This window comes from Pleurodeles waltl, chromosome 8 (assembly GCF_031143425.1).
Source record: "Pleurodeles waltl isolate 20211129_DDA chromosome 8, aPleWal1.hap1.20221129, whole genome shotgun sequence".
NCBI classification, from domain to species: domain Eukaryota; kingdom Metazoa; phylum Chordata; class Amphibia; order Caudata; family Salamandridae; genus Pleurodeles; species Pleurodeles waltl.
The window spans coordinates 984,329,692-984,349,973 of record NC_090447.1 but is presented as its reverse complement, the minus strand read 5'-3'; positions in this window follow the sequence as shown (position 1 = coordinate 984,349,973).

The following is a 20,282-nucleotide window of genomic DNA, read 5'->3' as shown; positions in this document are numbered from 1 at the left end:
ATGTTCCAGGGAAGTGTCATGGCCAAGATGCAGTATGCAGCGTTAATGTGAGTCTTTTGCGATGTGTCCAATCCACATAGCAGCAATGATGCATCTGTTTTGATCAGGAATGCACTGTTGAACTGAGTAGATGAGTTGCTTCTGCTCAACTATGTGTCACTCAGCAGAGAAGATGCGTTGGTTCATCTGGCAAGCCCATTTGACCCACTTCCAAGGGTCCATGACTAGGGTGGCACGATTCGGCAGAGTAGACTCATGGATGCCAGATTCCAAGTGCAAGAGCAAAGTTATTAAAACTCTGTTATGTCCCTGTGACTTCAGATCAAGAGGTCAGCCAACTACCCCTTGGAGTCACTCTGGGTTCTGGTTTCAAGAGATGCAGGTCCAGTCCTTCTCACCCAGGCAATAGGTCAGCAGGTCAGCATAGCAATGCAGAAGTCCAGCAGAATGCATTCCAGCAGAGTGTCAATTCTGCAGCAGCAGCACAGCTGTCCTTCTTCCTGGCAGAGTATCCATACTCCCAGAAGTGTACTGCAGTGGTGATGCTTGAGGTATACCCAGCAGAGGGAGAATTTAAAGACAAGCCTTTGAAGTGCACAGTGTCCTTTCCTTCCTTCTTTGGCTCCCAACTAACCTCAGTAGATCTGCAGCCCTTTGTGTGGGGACAGGACACAGCCTATTCAGGTGTAATAAGGCTGAGGCTCTTCCCTCCCATCCCTGGCCCATGAAGTCACACCTAAGCTCCCATTGTGTGTGGCTGTCTGTACAAATACACAAAGCCCAACTGCTACTGCAGGCATCAAATGGCTAAGGCAAGAAAATGCCAACTTTGTCAAAGTGGCATTTTTAGAATAGCAATTTAAAATCTGACTTCACCATAAGTAAAAACAATTTAATTGTGATTCCAGGGACACCAAACCTGAATATATTTCCTCTTCCCATTTGAAAATTCCACGTATTAAATGTAATAAGGCAACTTTAATGTTATACTGGGAGAGAGTGGGTAGTAAACAACAAATTGAAGAGTTTTCACTACCGGGATATGAAAAACTAAAAATATGTTCTAGAAAGGAAGATTTGGGCCTGGCAGAAGATTTATTTTGCCAAGTCGAAATGGCAGTGTAAAACAGCACACACAGGCTCTGTAATGGCAGGCCTGAGACTTGGTTGCAGGGCTGGTACAATCAGTGCTGCAGGCACACTAGTAGCATTTAATTTACAGGCAGTGGGCACATTCAGAGTATTTTGGTAGGAATGTATAACTAAACTATATATGCCAAATGCGGATAATGCAATGTCAAATTGTTCAGACTAGAGAAATAATCCATTGAGACCTATTTTCAGTTGAGTAAATTTAAGAACTGAAAATGAAGTTATGAATTGTATTACGTTGTATGAACTATATAGTCAGGTTTGGACAAGGACCTTTATTTTGTGTTTGTACTATTATTTGAGGTCTATCAATTTTGGCCAGGAAATAATACATCATGCACTTTTATTGTGTGTCTATTTCATTTTCAGGCTAAACGTTGACCAAATAATGATTATGAGCACAGTGCAAAGGTTGTCACTGGTCTCTGCTCAGCAGCATATGGTTTCCAATAAACCCAGACTGCTACAATATGAGGCTTCAGCTGAACTGCTTCTATGAATCCTTTCTGTGAAGACAGTGGGGCTGTTCCTTGGATCTACTTTATAGTGTGGTAAATTGAGGATTTTTCTCATGGAAATGAACTACCAGTTTTCTATATTTTTGTTACAGTTCAATGGTTGTATTGTTTACTGTTGCCCACCATGGTCTACAGAAACGGTAACTTCTTGATATAAATTACAATCTGGAGATGCAAATTAAAGAAAGTGTTTCTGTCATGGTGGAAATACCAGAGAACACACATGCTGCTCCTGTGTTCACACTCAATTTACTTGCTGTGATCATTCGCTCTGCCTGCCATGCCTTCCCAACCTATCCTATTATAAACCCAACAATCCAATACAACACTATACATTACTATAGAAAATTCAATAAAAATCACTATATTTAAAAACAAAATAATGTTTATATAAACAATGGTAACACATACAACTAATATGTCAACTGAAACACATTCAAATAATTTAAAAAATAGTTTTTAACTTCTAGATTATTGAAAAAAATATGAAAAACATTGATATTATTGAAAATGATAGTACTTATCTCAAAAAACACCATTCTTGTCAACGATATTTGTATATCATGATAATTGTGCATCACAATATTTATTTTCCAATATTTCTGCCATTCAATATTTTTAAATCGAATATTTTGTCCAAACACCCTTCCTCCTTAGTTTGTGTGGGGTTCCGCCCCTGAAGCTCAGCATGTTTACCCAGACTTTTGGTTGGCTCATTTTTCCATTGCTGAAGTCAAGGAAGTACTTTGTTTTACATTTCATTACCCTGTGCTTTGCCATGGAGCACAGCACCTGATCATGGCTGTGGTTATGCTCTGGACGTTGTCTTACTGCACTTTGTTACACCACACTGGTAGCCACTTTTAACTTTGGCAGCACCAGAGGCTTTTAAAGTCTGCCAGCATTAGGAAAGCCGAAGGAATTGAAGAAACATGTGGGTGCAGATATTTAAAAGAACCAAAGAGCTAAAATGCAAAGCACACCAGAACCAAGTAGTACAGAACTTTAAACTATTTTTGAGAACATATTATTTCCGCAAAAGTTATGTTAGGAATTGGAAAACATGAATTAGTATGACTTTTATGGATAATGCACTGGAATATTTACTATATGTGTATATCTATCCTGCTGTTAAAAATGCAGATTCAGGAGCCACACACACTAGTGTATAGTTATTCTGAATATGAAATCATCCTGCATTCAGATAAGGCACATCAGTGTACATGTCTTGCCTCGCCTCCCTCTCTTCTTCCTATTGTCTCTCCTATTTGCTCTATGACCACCTTTCAGAATTACTTTACAGCTGGGCAGTAGCATATATTGTGCAGGAGGCTTCTTGCAAAGAATCTTAGGTGCATGTCCCTTTCTTTTAAATATCACACAATACACTTATGGTCTCCCTATTTCTTCAAGAAAAGGATCATTAATGAACTCTCTCAGGTCTTCATTGTTTTGCAAATAGCCTTATATGACTGACTTTGCCACTGGGCAAACTTCCTTTTGCATTATGTTTGAATTTATACCTAGTACATCCTCAATGGCAATTATACTCTTGCTTCTGGAATCCTGCCAGGGAAAGGATTTACTGCCTATTTTACATTGTATTATATTTCATATTATTGTTGCATTTGTATAACACATACTACCCCTATGCATGGCACTTAAGCACTTCCTCATGTGCATAGCAAACTACTCTGTATAGGGTGTATATTGCGAAGGTTGTTATTTTTTTGTTTGGGCTGATGTTGGAAGTGTTTTAATGTCATGTGTGATTATGACCAAGGTGAAGGTTTCTTGTTGTAGGAGTTAGGGCCACATGTACAAACCAACAAATGTGTGATTTCCAATTTATGAATCAATGCAAAACGCAAATAGGAAATCACAAATCATCATGTACCTACGATGTGAGCCCAAAAATAGCGTGTCAGTAACAAGTCTCATTGCAATTTTGGCAATCGAAAATAGTGATTACCAAAATTTGGAAGTGCATTGCATATTGCGATTTGAGTTGCAATTGCGCACTGCATCACAAATAGGGAAAAAACAACTTTTGTGGTCATCGGTAATCACCTCTGAATGAGGAAGTGCCTCACAGAACCTGCCTGGAGACCAGCCTGCGTGAAGGAGGAGTGCATCTGCCATATACTGCATAGGCCCAACAACCTCAAGCATCAGTCTTTGCCAGCAAAACTGCAGAGAAAACACCCGGAGGGAGAAAAAGAAAACTTAAATTCACTGAAAAGGAGTTGGCGATCCTCTCAGAGCAATGCTGTGAGAACCATGATGTTGTACTTGAAAGGGAATTAATGCCAGTTTCAGAGTCACAGAAAAAGAAGATCTGGCAGGAAATCCGACCTAAAATAAATATTATTGGAGTCACCACCATGCCATTCATGAAATCTGCAAGAGGTGGTATGACCTCAGGTCATGGACAAAATAAAATATGGTCCAGTGACTCTTGGAATCCAAGGGAACAGGAGGCAGCCCACCAACAGCACCACTAGCCACTGCACTTGAGACCATGGTGGAGATCACACTGGAGCCTGAGGCTGTTGTGGGTATTGTGAACATCAACAATTCTGCACAAGGAACATCACAAAGTAACTGTATAATATTTACTTTTCTTATATCTCACACCCCACATCTATGTCCAAATCCACACAGTCCATCAGCATACATCAGATGGTTGTTCCCTAAATGTAAAGTATCTTATCATGATAATGCATTATGGGAGATGTAGTCAAAAAGTCATTTTAGGAGTCACATATACATTTATTGGGCCACACATCCTATAGGTGAATGTAATGTATCTCGTTTGTCCCACAGAACTCCCATAATTGTTCTTGTGTACAAGCATGGCATCTAGGAAACTCTTAAAGAAACATGACAGGGCACTTTGGGACACCTGACCAGCAACAGCTGCCACCCATGGTAGCTACCGGAGGCCAAAAGGTTACAGTGAGCACAACACTTGCACATGTGTAGCCATGGATATACTTTCTACATGTGGTTTAAGCATATCTATCAAATCTAATATCAAAGCACTACTCAGCCTGTATTTCTTAAAGATTTCTTCTCTGTCTGTTAGAATATGGTAATTCTCATTCTAAAGATCCTTTCCTTCCTTCTCCTCTGTGGAGCAGGCAGGGAATCCTCTCCTTATTACACTCAAGTACAGCCAAATGTTTTCAAGAGTTAAAGCTTGAGCATTCTCTTTAAAAGCTTGAGTTCTGCTAACATTGCTTTTTGTGGGCTTATCATTAATTAATGCTTCCTCAAGGCAAAACATTATTTAGGCATCCTTTCATTTCAATCTGTGTGCTTTTACATTAAGGAATGTGTGCTACAGAACAACTAACATTGTTCATCTGTGAAGACTTTGATGGGCTTCCAACCGGATAAATAAGAGGGTATTTATGTCATGCCTTTGCAGTAAAAATGATTTTTGAGATAGCCACAGGAACTGGATGATCTATTATGTCAGTGTTAAGTATCTTAAATTGCATTATATTCTTTCCAGATGGTGCATATTTTGAGCAGATATGACTCTTGGTAGAGTTAATATGGGGCGTATGGTTACCCAGGCACGGATTTGAGCTAGTGATTCCCTTTTTCTTGACACTGTTATAGTATTGATCATCCAATCACCGTGGACATCTATCTACTTATTCATTTATTTAGGAGTTTTGTTGAGCAACACATATCCGTTTTTAACCACTGATCAGAGCTGTAATAAGAAACAATATATATGAGAGCCAAAGTTAAGGCTCAAACATAATTGGTCTATATCTGGTATTTGACAGTTGCTGCCCCACATGTGACAGGATTTCAGCCGAATGGCAAGATTAAGAGCTGATTCTTCAGGAATTTTTCGAATCAATGGTAAAATAACAAGGCAAAAAGCAATCAAGGAAGCAATATGTTTCCATATTGGACTATTAGAACATTATATTTTGGTAAGATTTTTTCTCTGGGGGTGGCCAACTTAGACATTTCATTAGGTATAAAGAGTATTAAGATTTTTTTGCTTACAAAAAATTAAAATTAAATTATTCTTTTAACCCCTTTGCTGCCAGGCCTTTTCCCCTCTGTTGCCGAGCCGTTTTTTGGCTATTTGGCGCAGTTCGCACTTAGTCCCTCATAACTTTTTGTCCACATAAGCTACCCACGTGAAATTTGCGTCCTCTTTTTCCAACAACCTAGGGATTCTAGAGGTACCCAGAGTTTGTGGGTTCCCCTGGAAGAGATCAAGAAATTAGCCAAAATACTGCTAAAAGTTCTTCTTTTTTAACGAAATGGGAAAAAAGGGCTGCAGAAGACTGCTTGTGTTTTTTCCATGAAAAGGGCATTAACAAAGGGTTTGTGGTGATAAAATCACCATCTTCCCAGCTTTCAGGAACAGGCCGAGTTGAATCAGAAAACCACATTTTTCAACACATTTTTGGTCATTTTACTGGGACATACCCCTTTTTTACCATTTTTTGTGCTTTTAGCCTCCTTCCAGTTAGTGACAGAAATGGGTGTGAAACCAATGCTGGATCCCGAACAGCTAAACATTTCTGAAAAGTAGACAAAATTCTGAATTCAGCAATGCCATTTGTCTTTTGTGTAGATCATTCAAGGTTTCCTACAGAAAGGAGCAGTTAAAATAAAAAAATATTGAAATTTAGGTGAAAAAAAAAACCCATTTCTGTCCACGTTTTCTTATATAACTTCTTCCAACTATATCAGATTTTTGAAAGCAATATACCATTATATCTGCTGGACTCTTCTGGTTGCGGGGAAATATAGGGCTTGTAGGTTCATCAAGAACCCTAGGTACCCAGAGTCAACAAAGGAGCTGCACCTTGCAATGGATATTCATTGAATACCGGGTATACAGAAATTAATTTGATGAAATATAAAGAGTGAAAAATAGGTATCAAGGAAACCTTTGTATTTCCAATGTGGGCACAAGATAAGGTATTGAGAAGTGTTAGAAATGGGGTCTCTGGTTGGCAGTCATGTTACCACCTGTCCAAGCAAGGACCCTCACTCTAGTTAGGGAAAGTCACACACAATCCAAATTATCCTGTGCCCACCCTCTGGTAGCTTGACACTGAGCAGTCAGGGTTAACTTAGAAGGCAATGTGTAAAGTATTTGGCAATAAATCATGCAATAACACACTATAGCACCACCAAACACACCACGCAGTGTTTAGAAAAATATATCATATCTATCTGATAAGATGAAGGTCAATACGATTAAAATGCCATAAGTATATGTAGGGATATCACTGTAAAAGTTATATAAAGTGTCTTTAGTCTTTGAAAAACAATAAATGTCTCTTTAAAGCACAAAGTACCTGGTTCGCGTGCAAAATCTCGGCAAAGAAATGCAGAGGAGGAGATGCGTGGAAACAAAGGGGGTGTGCGTTGATTTCTCGGGCCGCACACAGAGATGAGTCGTTTAGTGTTCACGCAGGGACGGCTGTGTGTGGATTTCCTGCGCTCGGTCGTGGATCCTCTTTGGGTTGCGGGGTTTTCAGATGCCCCGGGGATGTTGCGTGGATTTCCAGTGCTGACAGGATGAAGTCACAGGGGCTGCGTTGATCCGGTGGGCGTTACGTGGAAATTTCTACGGCAATGCAGGCGCTCTTCTCGTTGCAAAGTCGGGCAGCGTCATTCCCGCTCGGCGTGTGGTGAAGTTTTCACAGCGGTGCAGGCTGTGCGTCATTTCTGGCAGGCTGTGCGTCAATTTACACCGCACAAGGAGTTCTTCTTGTAGAGATGAAGTCTTTTTGGTCCGGAGACTTCAGAGAACAGGAAGCAAGCTGTATCCAAGCCCTTGGAGAGCACTTCTCACCACAGCCAGAGAGTAACAAGGCAGTAGGGCAACAGCAAGGCAGCAGTCCTTCACAGAAAGCAGTCAGGTGAGTCCTTTGGGCAGCCAGGCAGTTTTTCTTGGCAGGATGCAAGTTCTGGGTCAGGTTCTCTTCTCCAGGAAGTGTCTGAGTTGGTAGGGGCAGAGGCCCTGTTTAAATACCCAAATGTGCCTTTGAAGTGGGGGAGACTTCAAAGAGTGGCTTAGAAGTGCACAATATCCCCTTTCAGTTCAATCCTGTCTGCCAGGGTCCCGGTAGGGGGTGTGGCAGTCCTTTGTGTGAGGGCAGGCTACTGTCCTTCGACATGCAAGTGTCAGGCCCTCCACCCTCCCAGCCCAGGAAGACCCATTCAAAATGCAGATGTATGCAAGTGAGGCTGAGTATCCTGTGTTTGTGGTGTGTCTGAGTGAATGCACAAGGGAGCTGTCAACTAAACCCAGCCAGATGTGGATTGTAAGGCACAGAAGGATTTAAGTGCAGAGAAATTCTCACTTTCTAAAAGTAGCATTTCTAAAATAGTAATATTAAATCCAACTTCACAAGTCAGCAGGATTTTGTATCACCATTCTGGCCATACTAAATGTGACCTTTCTATTCCTTTCAGATCAGCAGCTACCACTCAAACAATATATGAGGGTAGCCCCAATGTTAGCCTATGAAGGGAACAGGCCTCACAGCAGTGTAAAAACGAATTTAGGAGTTTTACACTACCAGGGCATGTAAACTACACAGGAATATGTCCTGCCTTTTGCCTACACAGCACTCTGCCCTATGGGTTACCTAGGGCATACCTTGGGGGTGACGTATGTGAAGAAAAAGGGGAGTTTTAGGCTTGGCAAGTACTTTTAAACGCCAAGTCGAATTGGCAGTGAAACTGCACACACAGGCCTTGCAATGGCAGGCCTGAGTCAAGGTTAAGGAGCTACTTAAGTGGGTGTAGCATTTAATTTACAGGCCCAGGGCACATATAGTGCACTTTACTAGGGATTTATAAGTAGATTAAATAATCCAATAGGGTATGATCCAATGTTACCATGTTTAAAGGGAGAAAGCATATGCACTTTAGCACTGGTTAGCAGTGGTAAAGTATGCAGAGTCTTAAAACCAGCACAAACAGTATCTAAAAAGTGGAGAGAGGCAGGCAAAACGTTAGGGGTGACCCCCCTAATGCTGTTAGGTCTAACAAGAAGTTTTTTGCACATTTCTGACTTCTGGGGCATACGAGCATGTGATTTACAGGGCTTTTCTCAAATGGACGTCTTTTTTGTACACTGTCTTACATTTGGAAGGAAGAAATGTAGAGAAAGACAAGGGGCAATAACACTTGTTCTTATATTCTGTGTTCCCCCCAAGTCTCCCAATAAAAATGGTACCTCACTTGTGTGGTAGGCCTAATGCCTGCAACAGGAAACGCAACATGGACACATCACATTTTTACATTGAAATCTGACGTGTTTTTTGGAAAGTGCCTAGCTGTGCATTTTGACTTCTAGCTCATCCGGCACCTAGGGAAACCTACCAAACATGTGCATTTTCTAAAACTAGACACGCAGGGGATTCCAGGATAGGTGACTTCTGGGGCTCTCACAGGTTCTGTTACCCAGAATCATTTGCAAACCTCAAAATTTAGCCAAAAAAACACTTTTTCTTCACATTTTGGTGATAGAAAGTTTAGTAATCTGAGGGGAACCACAAATTTCTTTCGACCCAGCATTCCCCCAAGTCTCCCAATGAAAATAGTCCCTCAGTTGTGAGGGTAGGCCTAACGCCCGCGAAAGGAAATGCCTGAAAACACAACATGGACACATCACATTTTCCCAGAGAAAACTGACCTGTTTTTTGCAAAGTGCCTAGCTGTGGATTTTGGCCTCTAGCTCAGCCTGCACCTAGGGAAACCTAGCAAACCTATACATTTTTTAAAACTAGACACCTAGGAAAATTCAGAATGGGGTGATTTGTGGGGCTCTCACCAGGTTCTGGCACCCAGAATCCTTTGCAAACCTCAAAATATGGAAAAATAAAACACTTTTCTCTCACATTTCGGTGCTGCAAAGTTCTGGAATCTGACGGGAGCCACAAACTTCCTTCCACTCAGCATCCCCCCAAGTTTCCCAATACAAATGGTACCTCACTTGTGTGGTTAGGCCCAGTGCCCACAACAGGAAATTCCTCAAAACACAACTTGGACACATCACATTTTCCCAAAGAAAACAGACCTTTTCTGCAAAGTGCCTAGCTGTGGATTTTGGCCTCTAGCTCAGCCAGCACCTCGGGAAACCTAGCAAACCTATACGTTTAAAAAAACTAAACACCTAGGGGAATCCAGGATGGGGTGACTTGTGGGGCTCTCATCTTGTTCTAATACCCAGAAACCTTTGCAAACCTCAAAATGTGGCCAAAAAAACACTTTTTCCTCACATTTCAGGTGTGGAAAGTTCTGGAATCTGAGGGGAGCTACAAACTTCCTTCTAACCAGTGTTCCCCCAGGTCCTTTGATAAAAATGATACCTCACTTGTGTGTAGGCCTAGTGCCTACGATAGGAAATGCCCCAAAACACACCATGGACACATCACATTTTCCCAAAGAAAACTGACCTGTTTTTTGCAAAGTGCCTAGCTTTGAATTTTGGCCTATAGCTCATCAAGCACCTAGGGAAACCAAGCAAACCTATACATTTTTGAAAACTAGACACCTATGGGAATCTAGGATCGGGTGACTTGTGGGGCTCTCACCAGGTTCTATTACCCATAATCTTTTGCACACCTCAAAATTTGGCCAAAAAACATTTTTTTTTTCTCACATTTCGGTGAGAGAAAGTTCTGGAGACTGAGGGGAGCCACAAACTTCCTTCTACCCAGCATTCCCCCTGGTCTCCTGATAAAAAAGGTACTTCACTTGTGTGGGTAGGCCTAGTGCCCGCGACACGGAAGGGTCCAAAACACAATATGGACACAACAAAATTATCTATTACGAAACTACCTGTTTTTGCAAGGGGGCATCTGGGTTTTTGGTCCTGGGCTTGGCAGCCATCTAGAGAAACCTATCAAGCCCAGACATTTTTTTAAACTAGATATCTGGTGGAGTCCAGAGAGGTGTGGCTTGTGTGGATTCCCCTACATTTTCTTACCCAGAACCCCTTGCAAACCTCAAATTTAGGTAAAAAAATCAAATTTTCCTCACTTTTCTTTGTAAGATCACTGGTGCAGCATACATTTCCTGCCACCTAATGTTCCCCTCGGTCGGCCAATAAAAACAGTACCTCACTTGTGTGGGTGACCCAGGTCCCTGAAACAGGGAAGGGCCTAAAACTCATAGAGATTGAGGGGGTAGCACAGCGAGTTGATAAGCACAATTTTCTTTATACATTTGTAGGCAGGCTCAGCTTTGGGGACCCACACAACTGAGGCATAATTTTATTTGGGAGACTGAGGGGAACGCTGGTGGTAGGAAATTTGTGCCAGCGTGGTGATCTTCCAAAGAAAAGTGAGGAAAATGTGCTTTTTTAAACAAATTTTGAGGTTTGCAGAGGAGTCTGGGTAGGACAATTTGGGGGATATATGCAAGCCACACCTTCCTGGATTCCACCGGGTGTCTAGTTTTCAAAAATGTCTGGGTTTGGTAGGTTTTCCTAGATGACCGCCACACACAGGTCCAAGAACACAGCCCCCCCCTGCAAAATCAGGTAGTTCTTTAATAGATCATTTTTATGTGTCCTCATCCTTCTGTGATTCTCCAAACATTCAAATTATGAAAGGAAATGTCCTTAGGTTATGATAAAAAGACCCCTCACCCACCGACCTACTTTCAACCTCAGGGTCCTACCCTAGACACCTAGCATATCACGGGGTGCTTTGACGCCCGATTATAGTGGAGCAAGTTTTTTCATTGTTAATTTTACCACAAATACTGCTTGGATTTGGCAAGAGGGTGAATGATGGTTCAATAGATCAAATTTCATTAACAAGAGATTTTACAAAACTTAAACGCACTGTTAATAACTGAAAGGCCAAAAACTGAACCAATGACTCACAGCTCATGAGCTGTAATGCCACGTCAAGGCACTAACCGCTTTACGGTTCATTCACACACCCATCATACATGACATGCACAAGACAATTCACACCGCCAGCCGTGGGCCAGCACATTACAACACTCACATCAAAAGACAGCGTGATTCAAGGGCACATCACTTTCTCAAGCCCACATCGGTGACACAGCAATCACACCGGCTGATGGAGTCTGTGGACTGGCATTTGGCTAGCTGTGTGACTATTTACACCCTCAGCCAAGCACCATTCCACACACATCGCCATCACTTTTTTAAACAAAAAACAAAACAATAACTAATTATAAGTAAGTACAAAACTACAAACACAAAAGCTCTAACTAAATACATGAATGTAATGCCTACTGAGAAACTGAACAAAAAATATACAACAATGTAGAACAGGCAGTTTACTCTCACGGAAGTTACAAATAATTCTTTTGGGTGTGGTAACTCCTGAAACAGCCGGCCACAAACAGCCCAGGCTTAGAAGGACAATCGGGCAGTACATACGAGTCTCCCCCCCGGATAGCTCTTTGGGCACAGGCTCTACATTTCTTAGTGGGAAAGTCTTTTTCGGGAGTGGGAGGAATCTGATCAGGAAAGTGGCAATCTTTCAATCTTGCCACATCCTCCCCCACTGCTATTCTAGGAACTCTTGCCTGTTCCACCACAACAAGGCTCTCTATCACTGACTCCTGAAATTTAACAAATTTCCTCCTTGACTCAGGCGAACAATGCTTGAACACAATAAAAACATTAAAAGTTGCTAAATGGAACAAGTGTATAACCAACCTTTTTTACCAAACATAAGACTTACGAACTGCAGTGTAATCTTCCAACCTCTGGTCAATTCTATCAACACCACCTCTGTGCTTTTTGTAGTCCAAAATGACCGTATGTTGGTGCACTTCGGCAACCTGACCCCAAACAGTCACAGGGGCAGTTTGCTCATCATGGATGGTAGTCAGCTTGCACACATTTCTCCTGTCTGCAAATTTCAGAGCTAGAAGCTCATCATTACGCCTGGACCGCGCCCAGCGCCAGACCCCCTGGCCCCTGCCGCTGCGAGCCTACCCGCCGGACCTACGAAGCCGCCACCCTCATCGCACTCAACACCGGCCGGATCCCCGGGTGCTGGCGTGCCGCCCCAAGACGCACCCACGGACCCTTCACCTGCCAATCCTTCAAATTCTCCTGCATCCAGACCCGCACCGCGCCCGCCAAACCAAGCACCAACAGCAACCACCTGAGGTGCATCCTGCTTAACACCCGCTCCATCCACAGACACGCCGTGGAACTCTGGAACCTGCTCGATACCACATCTCCAGACGTCGCCTTCCTCACAGAAACCTGGATGAACGCCTCCTCAGCGCCCGACATCGCCATCGCCTTCCCGGACGGATACAAGATCACCCGGAGGGACCGCATCAACCAGACAGGGGGAGGCATCGCCATTGTCCACAAGAACACCATCCGCATCACAACCAACTCCGACGACACCCTCACAGCTGCCGAACATCTCCACTTCCAGATTCACACCGACCCCAAGACCACACTCAGAGGCACCCTCATCTATAGACCCCCAGGACCCCGCACACAATTCAGCGAAGACATCGCAGACTTCATCAGCCCTCACGCCCTCTCCTCCGCCGACTACATCCTCCTAGGGGACCTCAACTTCCACCTGGAGAACAACAACGACAACAACACCACCACCCTGCTGGACAACCTCGCCAACCTCGGACTCAAACAACTGGTGAACACCCCCACCCACTACGCCGGACACACGCTTGACCCAGTCTTCTCCTCCAGCAAGTACATCTCCTTCAGCCACTCCACCGGACTCCACTGGACAGACCACAGCTGCGTCCACTTCAGCTTCAGAAAAACCACGACTCACCACCACCCACAACAGGCTCCCCGCAGGAGCTGGAACAAGATCACCACCGACCAGCTCTCCACATCACTGAGCCAGAACCCTCCCGCCAGCTCAGCGGACCCCAACCAAGCAGCCAACAACCTTACACAGTGGATCACCAACTGCGCTGACAACCTCGCACCTCTGAAAACCCATCCCATCAGGCCCAACAGCAAGAAAGCCTCCTGGTTCAACAACGACCTCAAGAACTCCAAGAAGAACTGCCGCACCCTCGAGAAAGCCTGGCGAAAAAACCCGACTACAGACAACATGACCGCCCTCAAGTACGCGTCCCGTAAACACCACCAGCTGATCCACACCACCAAGAAGACAGCATTCAAAGAACGACTAGACAACAACGCACACAACAGCAAGGAACTCTTCAGCATCGTCAAAGAGCTCTCCAACCCCAGCGCCGGAAACAACGACATCACCCCCTCACAAGACCTCTGCGACTCACTCGCCTCGTTCTTTCACCGCAAGATCACCGACATACACAACAGCTTCGGCGCACAGACCACGCACCCAACCACCAAACCGACGCCCCCCAACACCACCCTCCGCGCCTGTACCCCGGTCAGCACCGAAGACACCATCCATACGATGAACACTATCCATTCCGGATCACCAACCGACCCATGCCCCCACCACGTCTTCAACAAGGCCGACTCCGTCATCGCACCCTATCTCCGGGACATCATCAATTGCTCCTTCAACACCGCCACCTACCCGGAGAGCTGGAAGCATGCCAAACTTAGCGCCCTCCTGAAGAAACCATCAGCAGACCCCACCGACCTCAAGAACTACCGCCCCATCTCGCTCCTCCCGTTTCCTGCCAAAGTCATCGAGAAGACCGTCAACAGACAGCTGGCCGCCTTCCTCGAGACTAATAGATCCCTCGACCACTCACAGTCCGGCTTCCGAGCCAACCACAGCACCGAGACCGCCCTCATCGCAGCCACTGACGACATCCGAGCCCTGCTCGACAACGGGGAAACAGCGGCCCTCATCCTCCTGGACCTCTCCGCAGCGTTCGACACGGTCTGCCACCGCACCCTAGTGCAGCGCCTCAGCAACATCGGAATTCAAGAGAAGGCTCTAGAGTGGATCATCTCGCTCCTCACCGGAAGAACCCAGAGAGTCCGCCTCCCCCCGTTCAGATCCGAGGCCACCGAAGTCATCTGCGGCGTACCACAAGGATCATCACTCAGCCCCACCCTCTTCAACGTCTACATGAGCCCCCTCGCAGCCATCGCACGCCATCACAACCTCAACATCATCTCCTACGCCGACGACACCCAGCTGATCCTCTCCCTCACCAACGACCCAGCCACCGCCAGAACCAACCTGCACGAACGGATGAAAGACGTAGCCGAGTGGATGATGAACAGCCGCCTGAAACTGAACTCAGACAAGACGGAAGTCCTCATCCTTGGATCATCACCCACTGCCTGGGACGACTCCTGGTGGCCCCCTGCCCTGGGCAGCGCACCCAAACCAACGGACCACGCACGCAACCTGGGCTTCATCCTGGACTCCTCCCTCTCGATGACCAGACAAGTCAACGCCGTCTCTTCATCATGCTTCAACATCCTACGCATGCTCCGAAAGATCTTCCGATGGATCCCCACCGAAACCAGGAAGACGGTCACCCAGGCACTCGTCACCAGCCGACTGGACTACGGTAACACCCTCTACACCGGAACCACGGTCAAACTACAGAAAAGACTCCAACGCATCCAGAACGCCTCCGCACGCCTCATCCTTGACATCCCCCGACACAGCCACATCTCCGGATACCTGAGAGACTTGCACTGGCTCCCCATCAGCAAGAGAATCACGTTCCGCCTCCTCACCCACGCACACAAGGCCCTCCACGACCTGGGCCCCAGGTACCTCAACAACCGCCTGACCTTCTACACTCCCACCCGCCAGCTACGATTGACCAGCCAAGCCCTCGCCGCCGTGCCACGCATTAGAAAAGCCACCATGGGTGGAAGATCCTTCTCCTACCTTGCAGCCAAGACTTGGAACTCCCTCCTCATCCACCTCCGTCTTACCCACGACCACCTCTCCTTCAGGAAGCAACTCAAGACCTGGCTGTTTGAGCAGTAGCGGTCCACCCTCCCCCCAGCGCCTTGAGACCCTCCGGGTGAGCAGCGCGCTATACAAATTTTTTGATTGATTGATTGATTGATTACGCAAGGCACTGCACTGTCCCCTCTCAAGTTCTTTTAACAGACAAGCTCCCTTGGATATTCTTGCCGGTTACAGCGGATTGTGCCACAAGCAACAGTGTCCACTCTGAACAATTCCCTGAACAACTGCACTCCAGTGTAGAAGTTATCAACGTACAAATGGTGACCTTTGTTAAACAGTTGTCTATCAAGTTCCCACACACTTTTCTCACTAACTCCAAAACTAGGCGGACAACCAGGGGGGTCAATAATAGAATCCCTACCAGTGTAGCCCCGAAAATTATAAACATATCCTGTACTACTTTCAGATAGCACATACATCTTAATTCCATACTGTGCCCTCTCGCTAGGAATGTACTGCTTAAACACCAAATGGCCCTTGAACAGGACCAAAGACTCATCTACAGATATTTATTTCCCTAGACCATCGACCTCTGAAAACCGCTCTACAAAATGATCAAGGACAGGCCTAATCTTAAAAAGACGGTCAGAATCACGGTGATCTTGTGGCAAGGCTAGAGCATTGCCAACAAAATGCAGCATCCGAAGAAGAAGCAAATACCGATTATGAGTCATGGTTGCAGGAAATATAGCCGTTGCCATCAAGGGACTGGTAGACCAATAAGAAGCCAGTGATGGCTTCCTTATCAACCCCATCAAAAAAGTCAGACCCAAGAACTTTTTCATCTCTTCCGGATTTGGGGTAATCCACTGGGAAGATCCAGACTGTGGCCTCAGTCTGGAAGATTTGTCCCTCAAACACTGCTCTGCATACAAATTAGCCTGGTCAACAATTTCTTCCAAAAATACATTGTCCATAAATAACTGAAAGAAATTGATAGGCAAAAAGTTTTCTGTATTCACTCTACACCCTGGGAGACCCGTAAAGGCAGGCAACTCTGGCTGCTCCATGCTTAGGGCAACCCTGAGTTCAGGTCTTCCAATGGGAAACCTTTCAGCCCCAGGCTGCTGCACTATTGGAACTTCAGTGTCATCCTCTAAAACAGGCCCCTCATCTGCACTGAGAGTGGCGTCCTCATCAGAAGATTCCTCTCAGACAGAAAATCTCCCACTTCCTCCTCTGCCTCAGATGCAGAGTCAGTCTCATGATCATGATCAGAAGACGACTCAAAAAGCATACCAACAACCTGCTGAGCTGACACCCTGCGGCTAGCCATGATCCTTTCTAAGAAAAGTAACTTGACAAATGTGCCAACAACAACCAGCACTGTCTAAAATAAGTAATAAAAAAATTGTGGCTTTATCACAAAGAGTTATGTACTCAAAAACTATGCCACTCACTTGCCTGAAAAAGCTAGGCTCACCAGCAATTACTCTGCACAGACACAGCAATCACTAATGATCTCCCACTAAAAAGAAAAAAGAAAAGAAAATTAGACATAAGCTAACACAAATATCATTGTGCACAAATCTAAGGACAATTTCCCACACAGTCCTGCATTTAGTACACCACCTACAAAAATGTCACTCATGCATGGCAACAATACTCTTTTGGAGTAAAGTGTTTTTTCTTACCTAAAACATGCAACTACTCAAACCCTCAACCACTACCAAAACCACAAGGAGTCACAGGAATGGAATCAAAAGCTTTGAACTAGAACAAAAAGGAGAAATAAACTGTTATATTCACAAATGCAAATACTTTGCCAGTAGACAATTACCCCGTCACCAAACATTAAGAAATGTTCCCTTGTGTCTAGTGGGTCCTGCCCCCCCTTTGGGGCAAATGAGCCTAAAAAAACGAGGCTGACCTGCCTCCAAGGGGGACAGAAATGGCCAACAGTTATGTGTCCCCTTTGGGGGGGGACCCTTTGCCAAGGGACTGCCCCCCCACAAAAAAGAAAATCAATCCCTGGTGCCTTAGTGGATACTGCCCCCCTTGGGGGTAGATGGGCCTAAAAAAATAGTCTGATCTGCCCCAATGGGGGCAGAAATGGCTAACACTTGTGTGTCCCCTTTGGGGAGTGACCCTTGCCAAAGGGGTCGCCCCACCACACACAGAAAACAAGCTAAAAATAAACCCTGACATCTTTGTGGCTTCTGTCTCCCTTGGGGGCAGATAGGCCTAAACAAAATAGGCTGGTCTGCCTCCAAGGGGGGTGGAAATGGCCAACAGTCATCTGCCCCCTTTGGGGGTGCGCCCCTTGGCCAAGGGTCTGCCCCTCCACACAAAAAAAACAGAACAAAAGCAATCCCTGGCACCTTGTAGGATTCTGTCCATCTTTGGGGCAAATGGGCCTAAATGAAATAGGTCGATCTGCCCCCAAAGGGGTCAGAAATGGCCAACAGTTGTGTGCCCCCTTTGGGGAACAACCCTTGCCCAAGGGGTCTCCACCTCACACAAAAAAACAAACTAAAAAAAAAAAACCTCTGGTGTCTTTGTAGCTGCTGCCCCCCTTGTGGGCAGATTGGCCTAAAAATAATAGGCTGATCTGCCCCCAAGGGAGGCAGAAATGGCCACCAGTCATGTGTCCCCTTTGAGGTGGTGACCCTTGCCCAAGGGGTCCCGCGACAAACAAAGCACACACACAAACACACAGATCCCTGGCATCTAGTGGGTTTCGATCCCCCAGGGGCCAGATCAGCAGAAAACATGGCCGATCTAGCCCCAGGGGGGACCAAAACATACAAAAAATTCTTGCCCTCAGGGCAGTCACCCTTCCCCAAGGGGTCGCTGCCCTAAAACATAATTATAATTTAATCCCTGGTGTCTAGAGGGGTTCAACCCCCCCGGGTGGCAGATCGGCCGAAAAAACTGCAGAAACACTGATTGGATTTTGCCCCCCATGGAGCGACCCTTGCCTAAGGAGATGCCCCACAAAATAAACAAAAAAACATCTTTGGCGTTCTAGTGGGTGGATTCCTGCTCCACAAATTGCGGGCCTCATCTGCGATCGTGGAGCAGGAATCCATTGAAAACAGGCAGAGGGGGGGAGGAAAAGCTCTTTCCTTTCCCCGTGTGTCTGTTTTCCACCAACCCCCCCCCCAGGAGAATGACTTACCTAAAAGGTGTCCTCTCTCCAAACATGCTGGAAGCAAATGGCTTCCAGAGCGTCCCTGCAGCATTTGATGACGTTGGTGCGCTGTGAGCACATAGATGTCATCAGAATGCTGAGGGGGGTTGAGGGGTGGAAAGGGAAGCGATTCCCCTTCCATCCCTGCCTTGGGGAGGGAGAGATGGGTGGCCCCTGGGGGCAGCATTAGCGCTCCCCCCTGTGGGCCAATTGTAGGACGAGCTGGTCTCGTCCTCTGCACATGACAACCAAGGGGTTAAACACAAAAATGTGGTATTTGACCCAGTGCTCCAATGACTCGGGGATTTGATCTTGGTTTTTCCACTTAACCAAATACCTCTGTGAAATTTGGCAAACTGCTTTACCTCCCTTGCCTGTAACCTACAATTTGTTTAATGGTGTGTAAGCATAGGCAATGAAATAACTTTTTTATTGTGTGTTTCTCATCCGTTTCCTAATTACATGGCTTCTCTAAAGTCCTTCTTTCTGTCATTTACTTTTAAACAGACGGCACAAAACCCCCCTTTTAAGTGCAACACCTTTTGTTTGATATTTCCTTGATTATCAAATGTCTAAGATAAAGCGCAGGGCCATTGATGGAAAATTGTATGTTTTGCCACATTGATATCTAGAGATGCGACCTTATGAGTGGATAACAAATCATCTAAGGGTGTGTGTTACTCCTTTCTTAGTTGTGGGCCACACCTAAATAACTAGAGCTGATTCAGGAGGAACATTATGTGAGCCACATTTAAGAATATTCCAGGCTTACTTTCAGAAACCCAGAAGAAGAATGTCTTGCTCCTGAAAATTCTGAAAATTCATATGTCACATTTAAGCCTTTAGTAAGACACTCAGAGACATACTCACAAGAAAGTGGTGCATCAGCTCTAATATGCCACTTTTGTTGTGTTGAAGCCAATATGTTAATTAGAGATATTAGTAAGTGTTTATGCATTTTGAATAATAATAATAAATGTATAGAAAAATCATGTAGAAAAATAATGTGCACGTTGGAAAATGTGCCCTCGGAGAGTGGTCATCAAGATTCACAAATATACTAATAATATGAATAACATATGGAATATAGAAAACGTATTTAAATAATATAGTATTATGTCATATTGAGATATATAACGTGTGTTTTGCATTATATTGTAGAGTTAACTTAGCCAAAGTTGTGGCCTACTTTTGCCAGGCCTCATGCAGAATTACTAGCACAATGTAGAGAAGCTAATGTGCTGAACTGACCCTGAACTACTTAATGTTTAATAAAATCTGCTCAGCAAAAATCCTGTGCGTGAACCGATGGACAGGAGATGATAGAATCATAATTGTAACAAGGACTGTGTAAAGCAGATGAGATGTACTTTCCCAGGACTCGAACAATGGAGACATTGACTGGAGAAGAAGATGAATCATTTTTGATACCTGACGAGCCGGATGATAAGGACATTGTACAGTGAACCAATTGACACCTTGAGAACCATGTAATGATAGAATTCATAGATTTGAGGAACTGAATTTATTGGTTAGAGTCATAACCGG